General features: G+C 26.6%; 1 long non-coding RNA gene across 3 annotated transcripts in view; it reads left to right on the top strand.

The window, feature by feature from the left end:
• The first annotated feature begins 200 nt into the window (after nt 1-200).
• Nucleotides 201-22,265, top strand: part of LOC111676080 — a 100,829-nt gene continuing 78,764 nt past the window's right edge. For 2 of the 3 annotated variants that reach the window (XR_006940754.1, XR_006940753.1), the window contains exons 1-2: nt 201-673; nt 6,058-6,356. This is a non-coding gene — a long non-coding RNA (uncharacterized LOC111676080). The remainder of the gene's footprint in view (nt 674-6,057; nt 6,357-22,265) is intronic. The other variant, XR_006940752.1, reaches the window with a different exon arrangement.

Here is a 22,265-nt window from a genome sequence, read left to right on the forward strand (position 1 = left end):
ATCGGAAAAAGAAAATTCTAAAAAACAACCCTTAATATGAAAATCTCACAAAAAATACCATTAACATCTGGCATCTCTTCCTCTCTACGACAATGTAGTAGATTGATGAGTAACAATAACAGTAGTACAACATTTGTTGTTGGTGCTGTTGTTGTTGAGCTTTAACGTCAAACATTTTTTAAAACAGAATAGAATATAGCGCCTAATAGAACCATAACCAACGAGAGGGAAATCATTCGTTAGTAAACTGGCTGATGTGCGGCCACGTTCATGAGTATACAGCGGACGTGTTTACAAAGAGAAATTCTAAATAATAAAAAAATTAACCAATATAAATGCAACAAAATTAAAATTTTGCAAAAAAAAAAGAAAATTTAAAATGCAATAAAATCTAAAAATTTAAATATGAAAATAAAAAATAATTTTTGAAATAAAGAAATTTTAAACCTAAAACAAGTTTTTTTTTAAATTTACAGTAAGAGCAAATCGCTTTAAAAACAAACAACAGTTGCGTTTAACTACTTCCTGTTCAGTTGTAACATAAACATACGCATGTATTCAAATGCTTCCGTTTCCTTCCTGCTTAAATAAACGTATGGACGCGTTGTTTGGACGTGTTGTGTGTGCGTATATGTGCTAGACGCGCTGGAGTCTATTGCATAGTGTGTTTTGTGTAAGTGGGTTAGTGTTAATTGTTAACCATTACAACAGTTTTAAAATAATTTATTTGAGAAAAAAATAAGAATTTCTGGCAAATTTCAACGATTTATTTACATATTTAAATAAATCTAAGCAAATGCGTGCATAACCGGTTGTATGTGCGTTGTAAAGCACGCGGGTGTTTATGGTGTGAGTGTGTTAAATTTCCGCTATTTAGCTGCTAATTGCAAAAGCCAGAGCAGGATTTAAATTCCTGCTTACTATATTTAACAACCAAGTGTTTAAAATAAAATTACCAAAAGCTTACGAAAAGGCAACCAAAGCAGCAAAAGGATAATGAAGGTGTTGTGTTAGCTACGCCAGGTGTGTGCCAGTTAAGTTGACTTGAGTTATGCTAAACAATTTATTTAAACTCATTAAATAATGGTGGGTAGTACTGGTGGTTGCCCAGGGCTATGATTTATATCAGTGTCTTTAATTCTACAACAAATTATAAAGTAATTAAAAAGAGAAATTACACTAGCGCGTGTTATTTTAATGAGGAATAGTGACTTTATTGATTAGTTTTATAGAAAAGAATAAAAACTTTAACTGAAGTGTGAATTTAGAAATTTTTATAGTGAAGTATTTTTTTTTTTTTTGTTTAAAATATAACAAAAAAAATTATAAAATGTATCTAAACTATAACAAAACTTATAGAATTAAAATAAATAAACTTAACATCTTTGTTGCAAATTATTTAAAATATTAAGTGTAATAATATTTTTATTACATTTTGTTGTATTATATTTTTTTCAAAACAGCTTTGACGTGAGAATATTAAAATATTTCAATTATTACGCGTGTTTTTTTTTTTGTTAAAATGTTTTTATTTTGTAAACATTTGTAAAAAAAAAGTTCATTAAAACTAAATTGTGTAGAAAGAAAAGAAATAAACAAACTAAAATAAAAAATAAACAACCGAAAGTAATAAAAAGTTAAACAAATACACACAAAAATAAATAAATAAATAAAATGAAATAGTCTCTTAAACAATAAAGTTCAAACTAATTTTTCAATAAAAATAAAATCATAAAAAATATAAGAGTGATGACAAATTTAGCACAGTGGTTAAAGATAGCGATTTCTTTAGAATGTTTAGTAAACAATGAAATAAATAAGTATATTAATTGTAATTGGTATGTAAAATTTTGAATTACTTAATAATAAATTAGAGGAGAATTATTAATAAAGAAAACAGCAGGTTATCAATAAGTAGTAGATAATACTACTTATTGTTGTCTTTAGTTTAAAATAGAGATTTTTTATAAAATTATATTCTTGCAAATACAATTGTTTATAATAGAAAATGTTTAGGGAAAATTAAATTTTCTAAATATTTTTTTTTTTAATTTGAAAACACTGAGAGAAACGAACTTTTTTCAAATACTTAATTTATTTTATATTTTTTAATTTATTTTAATTAAGAATCATAATTGCTTTAATTTACAATTTAGAGTGACCTCAAATAACATTAATTTAAAAGCCAAAAATTTCCTGCTTTATTTTGTAACAGGAAAAAATAATATTTTATACATAAATTTTCACAGTGTTGATTTTGATATAAATGTAGTTGTTTCTATGAATAAAAAAAATAAGTTATTAAAATTTTTATTTTAGACAAACGTTGCTGGAATTTGTTAATCAAATTATTCTGGGTTTAATGGTTTATTGTAGAAATTTTGTATTGAAAATGTGCTTAATAAACCTAAAATAAGCGAATAATATCTTTATGAATAAGGGGGTAAATATATATTTTTTACTAAATTCTTAAAAAATTTTTAATGTTTAAAATAAACTATATATGACTATATATGATAGGGTTTGAAATAATTTGACACAAATCTTTGGCAACAAGTTATACAAAAATAATGCTTTTGCACTTAACTTTATGTTGTTCTAATTTTATAGAAATCGGATAAAAACTTCAAAAACTATAAAAAATTTAAAATTTGATTTACTGCTGTGTAAAAAATTATTGTTAGCCTATATTCCAAAAGTCTGATCTCAATGAAATGCAGTTTTCAAGAGAATAAAAAACAGTTTAATTCGTTTAATATCACATATAAAGATAAATGTTCCTTCTATAATACATTTTAATAATTGAGCAACTGATAAATTTAAATATTCAATAAAGTCTTACCACCGTATTAATAAAGATATTAACAGCTTATTTTAGGTTTATTACGCACATTTTCCATAAAAAATTCCTTTCTTAACATGGGGGTTAATTACAAAGATGGAGTGTAGCAATTTTTTAAAATAAGTTATACGTAAGTACGTACTCTATGTATAGATTGTTGTCCGATCTCTTAATGTTGTCAGATTTTACAATGTGATCACACTTAACAAATTTAAACAACAGTTAAATTGACAAATATGACGATTGTAAGAAAACATAAAATTTTTTTTATTTATCTGATAATGGTGCTATTGTCAGATGCATAAAATTCGCACATCTTACAATAAAAACTGACAAATAATTATTTTAAAATGACCTAGTAATGACAACCTAATGTTTTTTCAATATACATTTTAAGTTCACACTGTTGTTAGATATTTCCCGAACATTTCTATAATATCATTTTATTATCTGTAGTTTTTACAAAAGCGCAAAAAGTACTTTTTTATTTAAAATTTAAATTAGACTTAAAGAATCACATAGAAAGAAAACTGCCATCAAAAATTGACAAAAATTAAGCTACCACTTTTAGAAAAGTCATAAAAATGAGGAAACGTTCTTGAATGCCAGAATATATTTTTTTAACACAATTGAAACCTAATAATTTAGTAAAATTTATATTTCTATTCATATTACTTATATTATTTTATATAATACCGCAACTTTGTTTCGTTGTTTAGAAAACTCATTGTTATTTAGGTTAGTTAATACGTAATTGCTATTAGTCATAAATTTTGCAATTATTGATAAAAATTAATTATAGCAACTGAAAATGTTTTATTTCACAACTTTTTTAACAGCCAACAATCGCAAATAATATACTAAAATTTTTATTTCCTGAGCCCAAAGTTTGTTGATGTAGTTTCTTTGGTTTAGAAAGTAATCTCGGGAATACTGCCTAATACTCATAAGTATGAATCTAGTTCAGAAAGTTATCGTTATAACTGGCTACAAAACTTTACAATCTCTGCCACAAGGATCTGAAGACTTTTTACCATATCCTCCTTTAGTAAATCTCTTGAACATTAAAAATTGCTTTAAAAATACTTGTATAGCGATGAAATTCTATATAAATACCGAAATGTGTAAGTTAAGACAGATATAGGTATATTTAAAGTAATTATGGTATTAAATGCTCAAATCGCGAGGTTATGATTTATGGCACAAGGTTTACTTGAAACGCTAGCCGAATAGACGAACGGACATGTTTTAATTAACTCAGTGATCTCAGTTGTCCCTGTGCCCAAAATCAAGTTTAGTCCAATTTTATCAAAATATTTTGAAGATTCCGGCCTGTAATTTGAGCACAAGGAGGGTCATATCTTAATCGACTCAGAAATCTGAGTCGATCGGTATACTCTAAGGTAAATGTAACAAACTCAGTACATACCCTCCCCACTATAGATGAATTCTATACAGCTATTTCTAGTTTTATTAACAACACGACCTAAAAATAACTTATTTTTTACTTACCCAATTTTCATTCAATTTCTAAAAATTATGTCATTGTACATAAATTTGAAATTTATTTGCTTGCAAATTACAAAAAAAAAAAAAAAAAACAAACAACAACAGTTTATAATTAAAAACCAAAAAATACATTTTTAAAAATAATTTAATTAGTTTACTGAATTCAGAATTATGTTGATGCAGCAAATTGAGGCATTTAACCATAAAAAATAACAACAAAAAATTGTTCGGCCGTAAAAACATGGACAATTTGAAATATTTTTTTTTGTCTTAATTTTCTATGACCAAACTAAATAAATAAATTATGAAGAAAAAAATTGTTTAGTAAAAAAGAGCAAAAATAAACAAATAAGAAAAGTTTTATGCCATTAAGAAAACACAAAATTTAATAAAGAATTTTTAAAGCCAGCAGGCAATTTTTTTGACAAATTTACGTTTCATTATTTTAAGAGAAAAAAATTAGGACAATTTTTGTTATTTAAACCAGAAAAATTTATAGAAGGTAAAATTAAGCTAAAGGAAAATAATAAATTGCGCTAAAAAAGTTTTTTTTTCTCAAAGGCTTTGTTTTGGGAAATTATTAAAAAAGTTTTAATTGAAAATTAAAATAAAACATTGTTTTTTCTAAAGTATTTTTTGAGAAACTAAGGCTATTATATAGTGTATTTTCTATAAACTAACAATTTTATTGCTTGACACCAAGAAAAAAATACTCCTTTAAATCTATTACAAATAATTTCAAACAATATTGCAAAAATTTAAATAAATATCTGAGAGTTTCTGTATGTTAGAATAAGAGAGTATTCTAAGTTGGTGTAAGTATGTTCAAGAAATATTTGCAATTTATTCTTTTGTGAGTTGGTGGTAAACTTGTTAAAAACTTCATTATACAGATTTGGCCCCTGGAGTGTTTTTGTTTAGATAAAAAGAAAATAGATGAGAAAAAAAGAGAAAAATAAAAACAAAATAAAAGTTTTGTTTATTCTTTCGATGTCATACATTGTTGGGTTTTGCTAGTGCTGCAAAAATCAACCAGGGGACAGTATCAAAAGTTTTAAAAACAACAACAACAACAATCAAACTAGTATCTTCCGGTAGATGAGAAAATAATAAAGATAAGTGCTAGAATAACAATAGGAGTAATAGTCCAATAGAGCTGGTGGGAGCTAGTAATTATAAGTCTACTGACTAGTTACTTGACTAGCGAAAGAGTTAAAAGCACTGTTTACTCATGTAATTAAGGGGCAGTATTATTATAGGTTTTACAACAAAATGGCTAAAATTTACAAAAACTAGTGGTATAACTAAACATACAATCTAAATGTTAAAATCATGAAGTGAAATTATAAACTAAATTTTCAAACAATGAAAAATAGAGACAAATTTTACAATTTTTTTTACTTAAAAAACAATTTTCTGTTCTTAATGTAAAATTATAAAGGAAATGAAAAAATAAGAACTTTTATAATTACTTTTTTTAAACTTTAAAATAATCTTTTAATCTTGGTGTTAAATTATAAAACAAATTATAAAACAATAAAAAATAGAAACAAATTGTAAATATTTTTGATAAAAACAAATTATTCATGCTGGGTTTGCTGCTCTTTCATTGTTGGTTTAATTTGGTTTTTTTGCTACTGCTGTAATCAAATGCAATTGTTTATTTGGTCTACTGTTTGTGTTGTTGCTGATAAACATTTCAAAAGATTTAGAGTGTGATTTTGAAACTCTTTTGAAATTTAATTTTCAAATATTCCAATGGTCAGCACAAAAAAAAATAAAAAATAAAACACCTCAACCCAAGAAAAGGAAGAAAGGAGGAAAAGATGATATTGAATGGAAGAAATCTAATGCTGCAAATGAAACCACAGGAATTCATTAACAACAACTTCATCATCTACAAGAAATTAAAACAAACAAAACATTTTTTTAAACCCCACAACCATTGTTGTGCACAACAATAACAACACCTAGAATAACAGCATCTACTTAAACAAATACTGGGGTAAGTCAAGTTATTTTTTTATTTTAAAATTAATTTTACTTTTATAGTGATTAAAATTTTTAGGAATTTGATATTAAGTCTTCGATAATTTTTTTTTATTTTTTTATTATTTCTTAAGCCAACAACCTCAAACCATTTATTAAGACCTTTAGAGCAGAGTTTAGGTACAATGGGGTGTTTTACATACACAGGTGTTGAAAGTAAGAGCAGGTTAAACGGCTGTATCCATAAAAAATTGTTGTAGGTTTATTGTCAATTTTAAGACAATATTCATGAGAATAGTACATGTAGTGTCCTTAACCATTGTGTGTATGTATTCCCCATGGCGGCATGTTACATTGGCGAGACTTTCGTCTTGGTGTTATTGCAATCCCGGGGAATATAATTGGTTACAGTCTACTGCTTGGCTTAGTCCTTGCATAGATTGCCAGAGGTCAGACCAGAGCACCGCATAATCTGGTACTACGGGTGGCCAGTTGCCCGCAGGACTATGTCCTGGCTGGTCAGTTGGTTGAGGTTCTTTCGGGATCCACGTAGTGGCTGTGGTTTAAACCCAAATTAGCGGGGAGAGTAAGTGGCGGTTAAAAGACTGATGCATGATAATGGTCAATATTTCGGGCCCACCCGTCTACCTCATTAATGTGTCGTATATTTTTCTCTTATGAATGGTCGTATAAAGAGATGTGTGCTGGGTTGAATGATGATGGATGAAAGGTATTATATACATTTGATACCATTGAATTTTCCTTCCTTGTGTGAGTAGGAACAAGTCTACGGCTTATTAATGATCGTACTTCGGTCTACCGGTTACGTCTCTAGGTACTGTTGCCGAATCAACAGAGGCCATCCAATGTCAAGAGATTATATAGCTCGAGTACTCCAGCAAAGTACTTGTGCATGGACCGGTCAGAACCAATGTACAAAAATTGCCACCGGCGTTCTTCATTGAAGAACAAAGGGGCGATGGTAGACCGTTCTCAAGTCTACCCAGTGGTTGAAAAAGACCACCGTGGGATAAGGCCATCAAGGCAGGTGCTCATGTTAAACTCTCGACATTCCTGTGTGTATGTATAATAAAACAGTTTATGAAAACTGCTGTAAGTACTTCTTTAACGCCTTATTTGTATACATGCCTTGAAGTACTCCAATGTCTTCAATGTGTTAAGATAATGACTTTAAATATTAATGAAGAAGTTTTTTTTTGCATTTTAACTCTTTACTTTTCAATGTATGTGTTTTTGGGTAAATTTTACATGTGTCTTAAAATCATTTTTTATTCAAAAATTTAACACAGGCGGAAGATGACATGGCCAAACTAACGAAATATTATAAATAACTAATGATATTACTTAGAAAAAATTTTACACTACCGAATATAGCAATCATACTTTTTTTGTCATTAAAATCAAAACAGTATTTTCAAACAATATGAATCAAGTCGCGTAATTGCTCCATTAACAACAATCACTAATTAAGCCCTCAAAAGTCAGCAAAAGTATATTTTTACTGTCCTTAAATAGAAACCATTAAAACGCAGTTATATTTAAGATTCATTTTTTTTTCTCGGCAAACGTAATAAGATGAAAATTAATAAAGCGTAAATTTGTTATGCTGTCCCACATACAGACAAGACTTAATTTTGATTTTAAAGATGCCTTTTATTATTGATTTTTGAGTTTTTTTTACTTTATTTCTCTTCTTACTAATTTTCTTGGCACATCTGTGTTTAATATTGAATATATATATTTTTTTGATGTTAAGAAGGAATGGTTTCGTAAGTGGGTTAGTGCAAAATATTTGAAATAATCTCAAACAATTCTATAACGTAGTAGACTCGTATAATGAGTGTTAGAATTCAATAAAAATTCTTTTGTGGTTTCATCAAAGTTCAATTTCCCATAAAATCATTTCCAGCAACAGCAGTTATTATAACAACAACATCAGCAATAAATATAAAAATCCGAATCCTTTGGCTTTTTATATGTATTTGTATTTGATGCTGTATTTCTTGTTATAAGTTTGTGTGTACGTTAGAGTGTCCCTTTGTTAGATTTTGTGGGTACTTCTCTCAAATGAAGCTTATAAGTAATTGTGAGAAAACATAAAATGTTTAAATCTGCCTTCAGTTCCCTACTTACTATCGATTAATCCAATAAAAAATGAATAAAGATATTTTTCATTGCGTCTTCTGTTCCCGATCTCAGTTCAGTTTGTACAAAAATATTGCTCTAATTTTATCGAAAAAGATGACGGAAAAAAGTTGCTGAAAAAAATATGATTATTTTTTTTTTGTAATGAGTTCATTACAGGAACCATTTCGAAAATATTTTTTCACAACTTGCTGGTAGTCAACTAAAAATCCTTTTCAAATTGTTAGAGACTTGTGCCTATATCAAATCCTCAAAAACTCTGTTCCTAGGAACACTCTACTGTACGTATGAATTTATACCCTACTCTTCGTCTGTAAAGAAGAATACATAGTTATGTGTTTTCATTCATTATAAAATATTAAAAATGGCTTATGTAAATGCATTTAAACTACTTAGATTTTATTTAAAAAAATTAATAGAGTATGGTGCATCCATCTTTTGAATCTACAAACTTTTTATTCTTCTTAAGATAATTTTTGTATTTGTATATCTTAAAATTTTAGTTTTAAGTCTATAAATTAATAAATTTTTCAATATCACTCTTGATTTACTACATATGACTCGGTTGCAATGTTTAAAGCAGTGATAAACAAGTGATAGCATACATCAACATATCTACCTTATTTTCAAAATCTTTTAACATTTTGTAGACAAAAAAGTGATTTTCTAGAACTTAATTATTTTCTAGAAAATAATAATGATATTCAAGAACATAATATTGATAGAAAAAGGTTTTGCTAATTTTAGTAGAGATATTAGAACGTTTAACATAATTATGGACTTAAATTCATGATTATTTTAATCGTTAAATAGGATCAAGGGAAACTGTGCAATTATTTTTTTTAAAAAATGCAAATTATTAAATTAAATTAAATTGATTTATAAGATAATTTTGAACCGGTTGTAAACTTTATTCGAGACTATTATAGTGTAAGGGATGAAAACGAAAGGAGTTGAGAATTTCAGTCGGTCACCTAGCCATCATACTACCGAATCCCTTGAATACAGCTTTAAAATTCATAATTAAATTAAATATAATAGAATCTGTGCAAAAAGTATTAAATATAAAAATAAATAACTTTGAAAATATAGTCATAATGATGCAGGGTATCATATGGATAGAAATGTCTGACTATACCCTCTTTCTTAGTTTTTTTTCTTATTTTTTATATTTCTGTATTATTTTCTTAAAATTAAATGCACAAGTTGTCGTTTCAGCGACTACGCCAACCAGAAACAACAAAAAATTAAAACAAGAACTGAAAAAGATTTATGAGTTTTATGACTTTTTACAATTTCGTCCTTCCACCTCCTTGTTCTTTTTTCTATTTGTGTGGTTTATGTGAAAAACAAAAAATAAATAAATAAAACAAAACGTAAAGAAAAATCAATAGTAAATTAATTTTTTTCTTCTTGCCTTTTTATCATTATTGCTGATGATGTAAAGGAAACAAAAGGGAAAATATTTTTTGGTTTGAATTTGATTCTTTATGATTTATTGTAAATGGGATTTAAAAATTCGTTGGTGGTGTTGTCAACAAGAATAAAAACAACATCAACAACAGTTAGTAGAAAATACTAAGCCGAAATCATAAAAATAAAATGTTTTATTAAAAAAAGCTGGCAAAATAAAATGTCGTAAATAAATTGATATGAGTATAAAAAAGCGATAAAACAGCGAAAAAGGGAGGTCTGATCGATACTGAGTGAAATCTGTATTAATATATAATTGAAATTTCGCTAACTATGATATCAGTGGCAAATCACAAAATAACAAACCGCGCACAGTGGTTTGAATTTATTATAATTTTGGAAGGAATTTATCCTATATTAAAAATGTATTTTTAAAAGGTTTAATTTAGCCCTTCATAAAGTTCTGATCGTTTGAGGTATGTTATATGCAATGTAACGAATATTTTTCAAAGTGAAAATTTCCTTGGTTTTAAATGTTTAATTTTTTTGTACTTTAAAATTTTTACGTATTTGCCATTTATTTAAAACAAATATTTTTTATAAAGCAATACTTGAAAACCAACGACTTTTAAATTATGTATGTACCGACCCCTGTTACATACACGCTGTTCAAAAGGAATTTATGTAAATATTTTTCACTACTTGAATTTAAGGTCAGAGATTTCTTAAGTGCGGTTTCTTTTTGTTTTTTTGGACAGAAAACCTTTTTCTTCCAAATGAATGTACAAAATAAAACTAAATTAACGGAAGTCATTTAAAGCGCAATTTGTTACTACTACCACCACTATACATACACATATACATATTTTAAAGCCTTTTTCTTCTTTTCTAAAGAAAAAATAAACAAAAAAGGAATCAAAATCCTTGTATAACCAACATTTTGTTGTAACAAATAAACAGCAAAATAAGCGGCTTAAATATACAAATAAGAAATTAAGAAAAAAAATGTCGGTGAAAATATAAAGGGAAAAATAGCACTTCCAGCATGAATCAGACCAAAGGGAAAACAATAAAATTAAGATACAAACTAATGTGCTTGTTAATACTAATGAACCCTACATTTTATATTAAAATTTTTTTTTAAATCGTTTGTTTCAATGAAAATCGTTTTTTGTTGCCTTTTAACATTAGGTTTTTATAAAATTACACGTACTTTTATACATAAGTATCTTAAGAGTACATGTATTCATTTCTTAACCATGTGTATGTACTTCCTTTTAAACAAATACCAAAAATAAATATTAAACTTTTGTGTTTCAAAGCCAAAATGTATTATGCAAGCATTGCTTAACTACACATGCCAGTAAAGTATGAAAAAAATCCAAATTCACGAGTTCTGAAGTCATTCTAAAGAAGTGATTTTTAAAGTTTTTCTTTTGGAAGTTATTAGAAAGTATTAAAGTAGGATGTATTATGAGAGTATTAAAGAATAGAAAACAAGTACTTTGATTTTTTACATAGACCCTTAAATAACATTTTTTAATTCAATAAATGTCCTTTGTTGTTAAATGAAATTATGTATATTGGAAGTGCTACGTTTTATCTCTATATTAAGATATATCGAAAAAGTAAATTCGTCAAGTTGGATTTTCGGACTTAAAGATTTAAAATTTATAAATAAAGGTTTCGTCACGCCGTTATAACATCCGAATTTAAGGCATAAAAACTGTGTTTTTTTAATATATTTCGAACAACTGATGTGATGGATAAACTTAAAACTGCTAAATCCTTTAAAAGAATACTTTAGATTCTAGATTAAAAATCAGTTTGTAGTTGCCTCTTTTTAACTAGAATATTATTAATTTTTTAAGCAAAAAATATAACAAATATTAAATATTTTCATTATTCGGTTTTATGCTTTAGTTTTTCTTTGACTTTATAATCACTTTGTGGGTATGAAAATGTTGATAAATGTTTAAGTTTTTAAAAAGAAGTTTTATGAGTTCTTTGAAAAAATTAATAAGCGTAAGAGTTGAAAAAGGACTAATGCATCGTATGGCAAAATGTACTGCATTGAAGTGTGTTTTTTTTTCAAACAATTTGGAGATGCAGTCAGTAAAGGAAGAATGAAACGAAAAATAAGTAGAATTTATTTTATGAAAGAGCTGAAAAAGTAATGATTTTAACATATGCTTGTTATAAGAGTAATATCCTTTTTATTTGATTCCTAATTTACTACTTCTGAAGTCATTCTCAACAAATAACTTTTATGTTCATTTTTTGGAAGTTGACTTAACTAGTATCAACGTAAATAAAGAAATTAAACACATAAATTCCCAAAACTATGTTCGCTTCTTTAGAAGTCGATAAACACTACTTCACAAATGCATAAGAAAACTCACTAAGTGTTTCGTTTGATGTTTTGATAAATTTAAATTTTATTCTTTTGAAAGTACTTCGTTTCATTTTAGACGTGTCATAGTAGGGTATTTTTCAAAAAAAAAAAAAACTTACTCAACTCCTCACTTGTAAGTGAGCGTGTAAGTACTTGTCTTCATAGTCTTCATATACATAAGAATTTTAACCTATTCATTTTTTATGTAAGTTTTTGCTGGAATGTCTGTTAATTAATGAATAATAAATGTCAGAAAATTCAGCATGAAAAGTGCCACCTGTATAATTTTGCATATTTGTATGGAATTTAGAAATTTTTTAAAAACTTTCTAGTTGACAAATGGATTTAATAAATACTAACTACAACCACCACTCTTTGAAAAAATACCCACTGTGATTAACAAAACGCAAACATGTTAAATTAATGTACATGTTTATTTTTATGTCGTTTTAAATTTAACGACATTTAACTCAAACATACACATACATGCATACATTATTAAAACAAACAAATAAACAAATGCAAATCAATCAATTTAATAACACTTTTCATATGAGTAAATTGCTATAACATAAATTATAATTAAATTTTGTTTATTCGTTCTTTGTGTGCAATAAATAAATCAAATCAAATATAAAAAAATCAAACAATATAAACTTGAACTTAAACTTGTGCTAAAAGCAACAATAATCATCATTCGCAAAAAAAAATATCAAATAAAAAAATTTAACGGCCCCTGCCTCTGGCAAAGCAAATGGTTGCAATTACAGAAAATCAATAAAATAAATTTATTAACGGTAAAATTGTGTATATAAAAAATAAAATACAAAAGAAACAGAAACAAAAACAATTCAACAAGAAATAAAAGCTTTATTATATTAACTGCAATGAACCATAAAAAAACGTGTAAAATAAGAATAAAGTAAATTCACAATTCAAAAACAAAATAATTTCAGCAAGTAGCATTTAAACGCAGTAAATGCCAGCAACTATTGTAAACAAATGTTTGAAAAAAAAAAACAAATATAATGTCAATATAAATTAAACTTTAGACGGGTGTAGCTAAATAATGCTCATAGAGATGTGGTTGACTGAATGTACATTTATACTTATAAATGCTTTAAATATTTTTATTTAAGCTGAACTTTAGGCCAAGATTCAGCGCATCAACTTAACGCCCAAAGCTTTAACATTTGTATGATCTCATGATAACAAAAATTATCTTTTAAATATAGTAAATTCAACCAAATGTGAACAACAAAAACAAACTTAACAATTAAAACAATAATAAAACTTATCAAATGCATTGTTGTTTTTGTTTTTAATTAAACAGTAAAAATGTTGCATGTTTGCTTTTGTTTCAATTGTTTGATAATACGAACATATCATCATCACTGACTTATGATTATATTGAAAATAATACTGTTGATGATGTGTGCTATTTAAGACTAAGACATGATTGCTCCAAATGACAAAAGCTGAAAAAACAAGTATTAATGTACAGTTGGGCATGGCCGGCTATGCGATACCCTACACCTGTCACTATGTTAAAAATTGTGGATTATTTTATAAAAAATAAAGCATATGTTAAAATATCGCATGGCCGGCTATGCGATACCCTACACCTGTCACTATGTTAAAAATTGTGGATTATTTTATAAAAAATAAAGCATATGTTAAAATATTTTTACTTAATGTTGACAAAAAAAGTTTTTCTACAAGAGGACTCATAGAGGAATAGAGGAAAATTCCCTTATAAATGTTGGTAGATAAATTTACGTCTACATAAAAGTTATTTATGTAGAATTTAACCTTATAATTAATGTTTATACGTGAATTTTGATTTTCACTAAGTTTTGCCGATTTTTGCTGACATAATAGAACATTTAACGTAATTATGAGTCCAAAGTCCCAATATGGGGGGTACGGTTGTATGGGGCTAGGCGAATTAATGGACCGATTTCAGACATTTTCAATAGCATTCGTCCTTGGACCAAAAAAAGAGTATGTGCTAAATTTAATCAAATGCACACACAGATAGACTTACATAGCTAAATCGACTCAGAAAGTGATTCTGAGCAGATTGGCATATTTTAAGGTGAGTGCAGGAGCAATATTTTTGGGTATTACAAACATCAACACAAACGCATAATACCCTCCCTACTATATATGAAATAAAAATTTAATTAATATGGTATTACTCCACAGGCAGATTTATAAAATAATTAAATGTTTCTGTCGTTACTAATTCGATTGACATAAAATGTAAATTATCTATAAAGCACTGAAATGCAAATCAAAACAAGTAGGAAAGTATAGTCGGGCATGGCCGACCATATGATACCCTACACCATGAGTATATTTTTACAATTTTTACTTTTATAAAATTTCTATTTTTTGTAAAGAAACTTTTATGTTGAATATTACCATAATTCCAAAATATTTAAGCCATTTATTGATAAAAAACTAAAATTTCTAAATGAGGCTTTATATAGGTCAAATATGGGCCGATCCTCGGTAAATTTGGGAAAAGGATATATTTCTAAATAACAGTTCGTTTTGTTGAGTTTCATTGCGATACAAATGGTTACAAGTCAATTTTAGACGTTTAAGTCATTTTTTGAAGGGGGGTTTGTATGGGGGCTAGGGTCAAATATAGGCCGATCCTTACGAAAATCTGCAGTATCATTTATACTTATATAAAACTTATTTGTGCCAATTTTTAGAGAGATAGCAGAATATTTGACGTAATTATAGCATAAAAAGTTCAAATCGGGAGGTACGGTTGTATGGGGGCTAGGTGAAATAATGGACCGATTTCAACCATTTTCAATAGGGATCCTTGTGCCAAAAAACATGCTTGGTCCAAATTTCATCAAATTATCTTGAAAATTGCGGCCTGTACCTTGCGCACAAGGTTTACATGGACAGCCAACCAGCCAGCCGGACAGACGGACGGACGGACGGACATGTCTTAATCGACTCAAAAAATGATTCTGAATCGATCGGTATACTTTAAGGTGGGTATTGGACCAATATTTTTGTATGTTACAAACATCAGCACAAACGTATAATACCCTCCCCACTATAGTGGTGTAGGATATAATTAAATTGTTTCCATTTATTCTCTCCCTATCAGAAATATTCCAATTCAAAAATGATAAAAAATGTTTAACTAGAATTATACATATGTATATAACAGACAATCAGGAAAATTGTTTTTAAAATTTTCAAGAAAATTGGTACAACTATTTAGTCTATAGACTTCAAAGGGATTTACGAAAAAAGTGTAATGTATCAAAATTTATAAGGTTAGGTTCATATTTACTCTTGCCACCGTATAACCCCTCTTTAGGAAAATCATGTTTAAATATTTCGAAATTAAATCAGTAAATAATAATTATTTGCAATAATTCACATTTTTTACATACTAGTCAATGGTCGGCCAATCAGACTATATGTTCTTTTTTTACATATGTATGTATAGAGATTAGATTCCTTTCCAAACTGCATTTTCAAAGCTTTATTCAAAGTGTTATTGTGTATTTATTAATTTTAAAGTAATTTGCAAATAATTAAATATTAATATATTTTAATTAATATACAAAAACAACAATGAAGACAACAAAAAACAAACACATATATATTGCAACAATAATAAAAAGCGATTAAAAAATCATACAATTTGTTTTTAATGAATGACTGAGTGCATAATAATTGCGAATTATTTTAAGTAACTTTGAGTGTGTGTGTGTGTACGTATTTTTAATTTATAGATAATTTATATTAATTGAAACATGTGCAAGTGTTGGATTGTGTAGTATTTGATAGACAGACTGTCGGAGAGTATTTTTTGTTTAAACCTAAGAGCCAAGCGTACATAAAATTATCTATTTTCGTATATATTTGTTTTACAACAACTAACTATGTGTATTATTATTTTATTGTTATTGCTTTTGGGTTTGTTGTTATGGTATATTGTAATTTAAATAAACTTTTCGTTTAATGATAAAAATTTATACAATTGTACTTATTTATGTACTCTATTATAATTATATTTTTTGTTATAACTATCATAATAATAATAACAATGATTGTCGGTCGTCAACTGTCGGCGATTGTGTACCGTTTTTTTTTTTTTTTTGACTTATTTGCAAAATATTGTAATAGCTTACAAATGCTTTAAATTCAACAGAAATAGTATTTAATATAAAAGGTTGTATTTAAGTAGTTGAATTGTTTGTTATTCTTTATATGCAGAAAAACCAAAATTATGCTATAAAAAATTGAAAACTGCTACAAAAATTCAATGCTTTTTAATTGCAAAGCTCAAAAAGGATAAAAAAGTAAGTTGGAAAGATTAAAATGTAAGATTTTAGAAAAAAAATTGAGAAAACAAGAAAATTATGCATAAAACCTAAAAAGTTTTTTGAAAAAATAAAATAATATAAAAATATGCTGTAATTGCTAATATAGGATTAGATATACGCTAACAAATCAATGGAAAATTTTTTAAATTGTTCTGAAACATGTAAAGGTTCAACCTTTACATGTTTCACAATACCGGTTATACGCGGCAACGCATTGTAACCATTGCTGCTTCAACGCGTGTTGGGTACTTCCACCGTGCACGTCTTGACCATGAATATATATTAACCATATATATTAACATGTGTTCGCATATTTTAGTTTCCCTGATAATGAGTTTTATGTATATTAGAGCGTCTCGAGTAATAGCCTTTTTAAGAATTTCATGTAGTAATATCACTCAGTCGATCCGTACTAAACTCGAGAAATATAAAAAATATTATTTTTGGAATGATCTTCAGTTCCCTACCAGCGATTGAAAATCCTGACCTCGTTGTAATTTTTTAAAAATAAAATATTTTTGATTTTTTCGAAATGAGTCTTAAAAATTCCGTAATTTTCAGCTGATTACGGCAAAAACTATTTTTGTATAATATTTTTGGTCCACAATCTGTTTTTAAGTAATTGTGAGAGATATTATTTCTGCTTTTTTTTCGAAATGAATGACAAAATTGTTGAATTTTTAGCTCATACAGAAAATTATTGAAAAAATTTGGTTTAGTTCATTTCAATTTTTTTGAAATTTATAAAACAATAAAAATCGCTTTGCAACCAAAAATACACTAACAAAAATTTTAATTATTTTTCCCGCAATAACCTCAAAATTACGGAATTTTTGACAACCAATTAGAAAAGATTGCAGAAATTTTTTTGAATCGCTGGTAAGGAACTGAGAATCTTTAAAAAAAAAGGTTTTTTAATGTTCTCGTGTTTAGTACATTAAAACGCATCGTTTTAAAATTAGTCATCCTTAGAAGTGGTCCACGGGGCACCCTAATGTATATGGTTGGGGGAAAATCTGGAAATATTTATTATCTATATAAGTTATAAAACTTAGTCAAATACTACTGGTCATATGATGACCTACTTATACATTAATTGTATTTAAACAATGTTCTTTAATCATTCAAAAGATGACATAGTGCGAATAAGTTTTTAAATTGACATTGCAATATTGTAATTTTTTCTATATACAATCAGATAATGCCGAATGCTGTCCTTACTATAATGTTATTGATTGTAAAAATAACTTTATTTAAAATTTTAAAATAGACATATATTAATAATTTCTAAACTAAACATTATTTGATGCAATTAAAAAAGATTATAATATATATGTATTTATTTTTTATCTACAATTTAAAAGCCTTTAACATAAACACTTGCTTATATAATTAAAAGCTTATTGTTTTTAGTTTTAATTAAAGTTCAATAAAAAAAACTTTAAAGTTATTTTCAATTATATTTATTCCCTTAAAATGTTGCGCAAGAAAAACTCATTTACTAATACTCTAGCATTACAACTAAAATTGTATGTAAATGTTTACACTTCAAATAAATATAATTAACTAATTATATGGTAAAGGTAAATACAAATATTTAAATGAAAGTTACATTTGAAAGGTTTTCAACTATATTGTACTATATACTCTAACTACTTACTATTATGTACATATGTACATACATATTTATGTACATATATACTTATTTATAATGGGTACAACGAAATGTAAACACATCCTATTCGTTCTATATAAAATACTATGTACACATTATGCTGCTTACTGAGTTTTCTGGGAAGAAAAATTTACATATCGTCATATGAAATCCAAAAAGCCCTAAGTTACGAAAAAGTCAAAAACAGTTTTAAAATTCTTTTGAATTTTTAACTTCGAAATAGTAAAATGTTGTAAGTTAGCATTAAATAAAATAACAATGATATTTTTAGCGAATCCTTGCGATTTAGAGATTACTTTAACAGCTTTAAAATTTTTTCAAAGAAGAATTCCTATTTTCGAAAATCTTTACGAAAATCTAAAAGCCGAAAACATTTGCCTTCCATGTTTCGGCCTATTTGACCAACCGATTGGAATTTAGTTTAAAATGTTAAACCTTACTATTTGTTAACGTAAGTTAATCTGTTTTGGTTTTCAGAAAAGCTAATTCTCAAGGGCGTAAGTTTCATATCTACATAAGTAAAAGGAAAACCGCATTTTTTTCTTCAAATATAAAGTTCTTAATGAAAAGTTAGCTTAACTGGAGAAAATGTTTAACATTTCTGGTTTTTTTATCATTTTAGAATGTGTTTTGCTTCTCCTGAAAAATTTGTTAAATGTAACTTAGGGCTTTTTGTATTTCATATGACGATATATGTATGTATATAGGTATTTATAAACATATATACAAATAAATAAGCATACTTAGTTCACATGCATATTTTCTTATTCACATTTGTTTAAGTCTACTAGCATTTGCTTTCAGCACAGTTTCCTTAAGAGGGCATCCCAAAATGGATCACTTAAAAAAACTGAAAATATTATCTTTAGTTAAAGTAAATGTTTTGAAAGACTATCCTATTATTGATATTCTGCAGTTTTGCATATTGTATTTTTATCTTATTTTATAAATCAACTATTAAATATAAATATTTACTTTAAAATCTTTATGTGTTTTATTTAAAAATTATTGCAATCAAACTCGAAAACATATATACTCTTTCTTTACCATAAAATTGTATGTATGTAAGTATATGTGCATTTATATATACATATGTCTCTATCACATATAAATTATTGTAAACAGGGAAATTGTTTAACCTATCTATCTATCTATCTATCTATCTATCTATCTATCTATCTATCTATCTATCTATCTATCTATCTATCTATCTATCTATCTATCTATCTATCTATCTATCTATCTATAATAGTTTAATTGTTTTTTGAATGGTGGTTATATATTCTATACATTATTTCTTTATTCGTTAACATATATTGCCTGTATTTAAAAAACGAATAAATTTTGATTGACCACATTTTTTCTCATTTCATTACCAACCATTCATTATTAAGTTTCTGGATAAACTTTAACGAATTTTTCTCTCTACAAGTTTTACTTGTTTAAGGGATTTCCGTTTCAATTTTCTTTTTTTATGTATAATTATTATCACGTGTCCCTTGGGATTAATTACAAATTTTACAAAAGTTGGAAAAACTGAAAAAAGACAAAAAAATATAACACTGAAAATCTTAGTGAAATGAAAAATATTTCCCGTTTGTAAAAGTTTTAATTAGCTTTTACAAAAATCTTTGTATAATATTTCATATACAGTGCTATGATGAGCTCTATGTAATAATCTAATATTTGATAATATTTCTCAAAACTCAATGCAGGATACTGTGTCTGTTTAAAGGAACATTTGTTTTTATGTCCATGTAATTACAACCTAAAAAGTTTAAAAGGAACTTTTTTATTTTTTTGTATCTTATTAAGTATAAATTTGTATTAAAACAGACAAATCCTCGTTTTGGTTACATTTTACATTTTCTTCTTATTATTGTTATACTTGTGGATATATTAGTATGTATCATTAAAATATATTGTTGGAAATTTTTTATTTTCAAAATTAAGAAAAATTTTAACAGCTTTTTAAGCTTCACAATTTTATTTAATGATATTATTTCAAATCTATGATAATTTATCAAAATAAATAGAGTAAAAGAATAATTAGATGAAACCTTGCAGTTTTTGAAAATTTCGTTGGAGAAAGTAATTTTATTAATAATAAATCCTATACTAATAAAACTGTCAAAAAACAAAAGTCTTGCAAACATATTTAAAGCTTCATTACATTGTTGGAGTACTGTAGAAAATTGTATATCATCTTTTATATTTTTTTTTTTATCATCTTTTATATTTTTTTAATAGTTATAATGGTTATATTAATTAAGTCACATCAGAGTGGAATACTTTGTGAATAGAACGCAGCTATATCCAAAACTTGTAGGGCAGTTATATAGAAATAAATATACAGAAACACACGCACACTTTACTCAAGAGTGAAAATGAGCAAATAATAAATGAATGAACAAATGATTGAATGAATGATAAAAGTTAATTAAAAGGCTGCTTGTCTTCATTTGTACTTAGAAAATTGTATTCAGAGAAGCATAAAAAGACTTGAAACAAAGCTGGCAACAACAGGAAGAACAATTGCGGAAAAAATAAAATAAAGGGGAAAACCTAACAAATGCTAGATTATATAGAACTGTGAAAATGTTATACTCATACCTTTATACTCGCAGTTAAAAATGTTGAATTGTATGAAGTAATGTAATTAGTTTTATGGTTTTTAATGAAGCCAGGAAATACACACAGTTATCGCAAACATTTTGTAAGATAAATTTATTTCTAAATAAAATTTTAAGGATATTGGTTGTTTGATGATTAATATTTAGCAAGTATTTAAAGTTGTTTAATGGATTGATTTTAAACTACTAAATGTTGAAGTAACTTTTTAGAGGGAACCTTTCATATTTCATATCTACATGTTGTTAATATGAAATATGTTGGGAATCGGTGAAATAGTGAAAATGTGTTGACAAAAGAATTCTCAAAATTTAATTTTTCAAATTTTCCGCATATTTTTAATTATAAATTTTTTTGAAAAAATTTTAAATGGGGTCAATTATATTTAAGACTACAAAGAAAACACTTTATGTTAGGAGTTTTAGTCTGTTGATAAATAAAAAAAAATTAGAATCGGAATAAAATCAGGGATTAACCTTGGGGTCTTAGTTAGAGCAAGTTGAAGGCATAGTGTGTGATAGTATCTAAAAAAAGTGTGACATCGGAGTAAAAATTATAAGGATTTTAAAATATTAATGTATTCTATAAATAAAGAACAATAGCTTAAAAAGTAACTAATGATATTCAATAAACTGCAACTAAGAGATAGGATATCTCTTAAAATATAATAGCATTAGAACATGTAAGTCTCATAATAAGCTTGATATTCTTAATGTAACAAATCTTTGTGACATTTAATCGCAAATTTCTCTCTCAGGGAAAATTATTAAAAATATGTACAAGAATTTACATAAAAATATTTATAAATATTTCAAATAAAAATAATATTTGCTTTTACTTTTATGGTTAACATGTTAAAGCCATTACAAATATTATAGCAAATCATCACTCTACTGAAAAGTCTTATTAACTTTAACTTGTTTAACTTTAAGCAGAAAAACGCTAAGAAAAGTTTTAACTGCTGCCAGGCATTCTAACACTTTTTATATCCACCATCAAGGGAAATAGAAATATATCGATTTTATCATGGCTTTTGTAACACATCGAAATATTGGTAGTAGAACTACTATAGTACACATACATATAATATATTATGTGTTCTTGTTAGATTCTAAAATGTTCTACATATTCCTTTAATTTTCTGTTGAAATATCGATAGAGAACATAAAAATATAATACAATTTTGTTTGGTAATGAAAACTTTCGTAGTTCCTTGCATTATCGGGTCATATTTTGACCTATTCCTTAAACTCATTAAAAAAAGTACTGTAGCAG

The sequence above is a fragment of the Lucilia cuprina genome, chromosome 4 (assembly GCF_022045245.1).
Source record: "Lucilia cuprina isolate Lc7/37 chromosome 4, ASM2204524v1, whole genome shotgun sequence".
Lineage (NCBI taxonomy): Eukaryota > Metazoa > Arthropoda > Insecta > Diptera > Calliphoridae > Lucilia > Lucilia cuprina.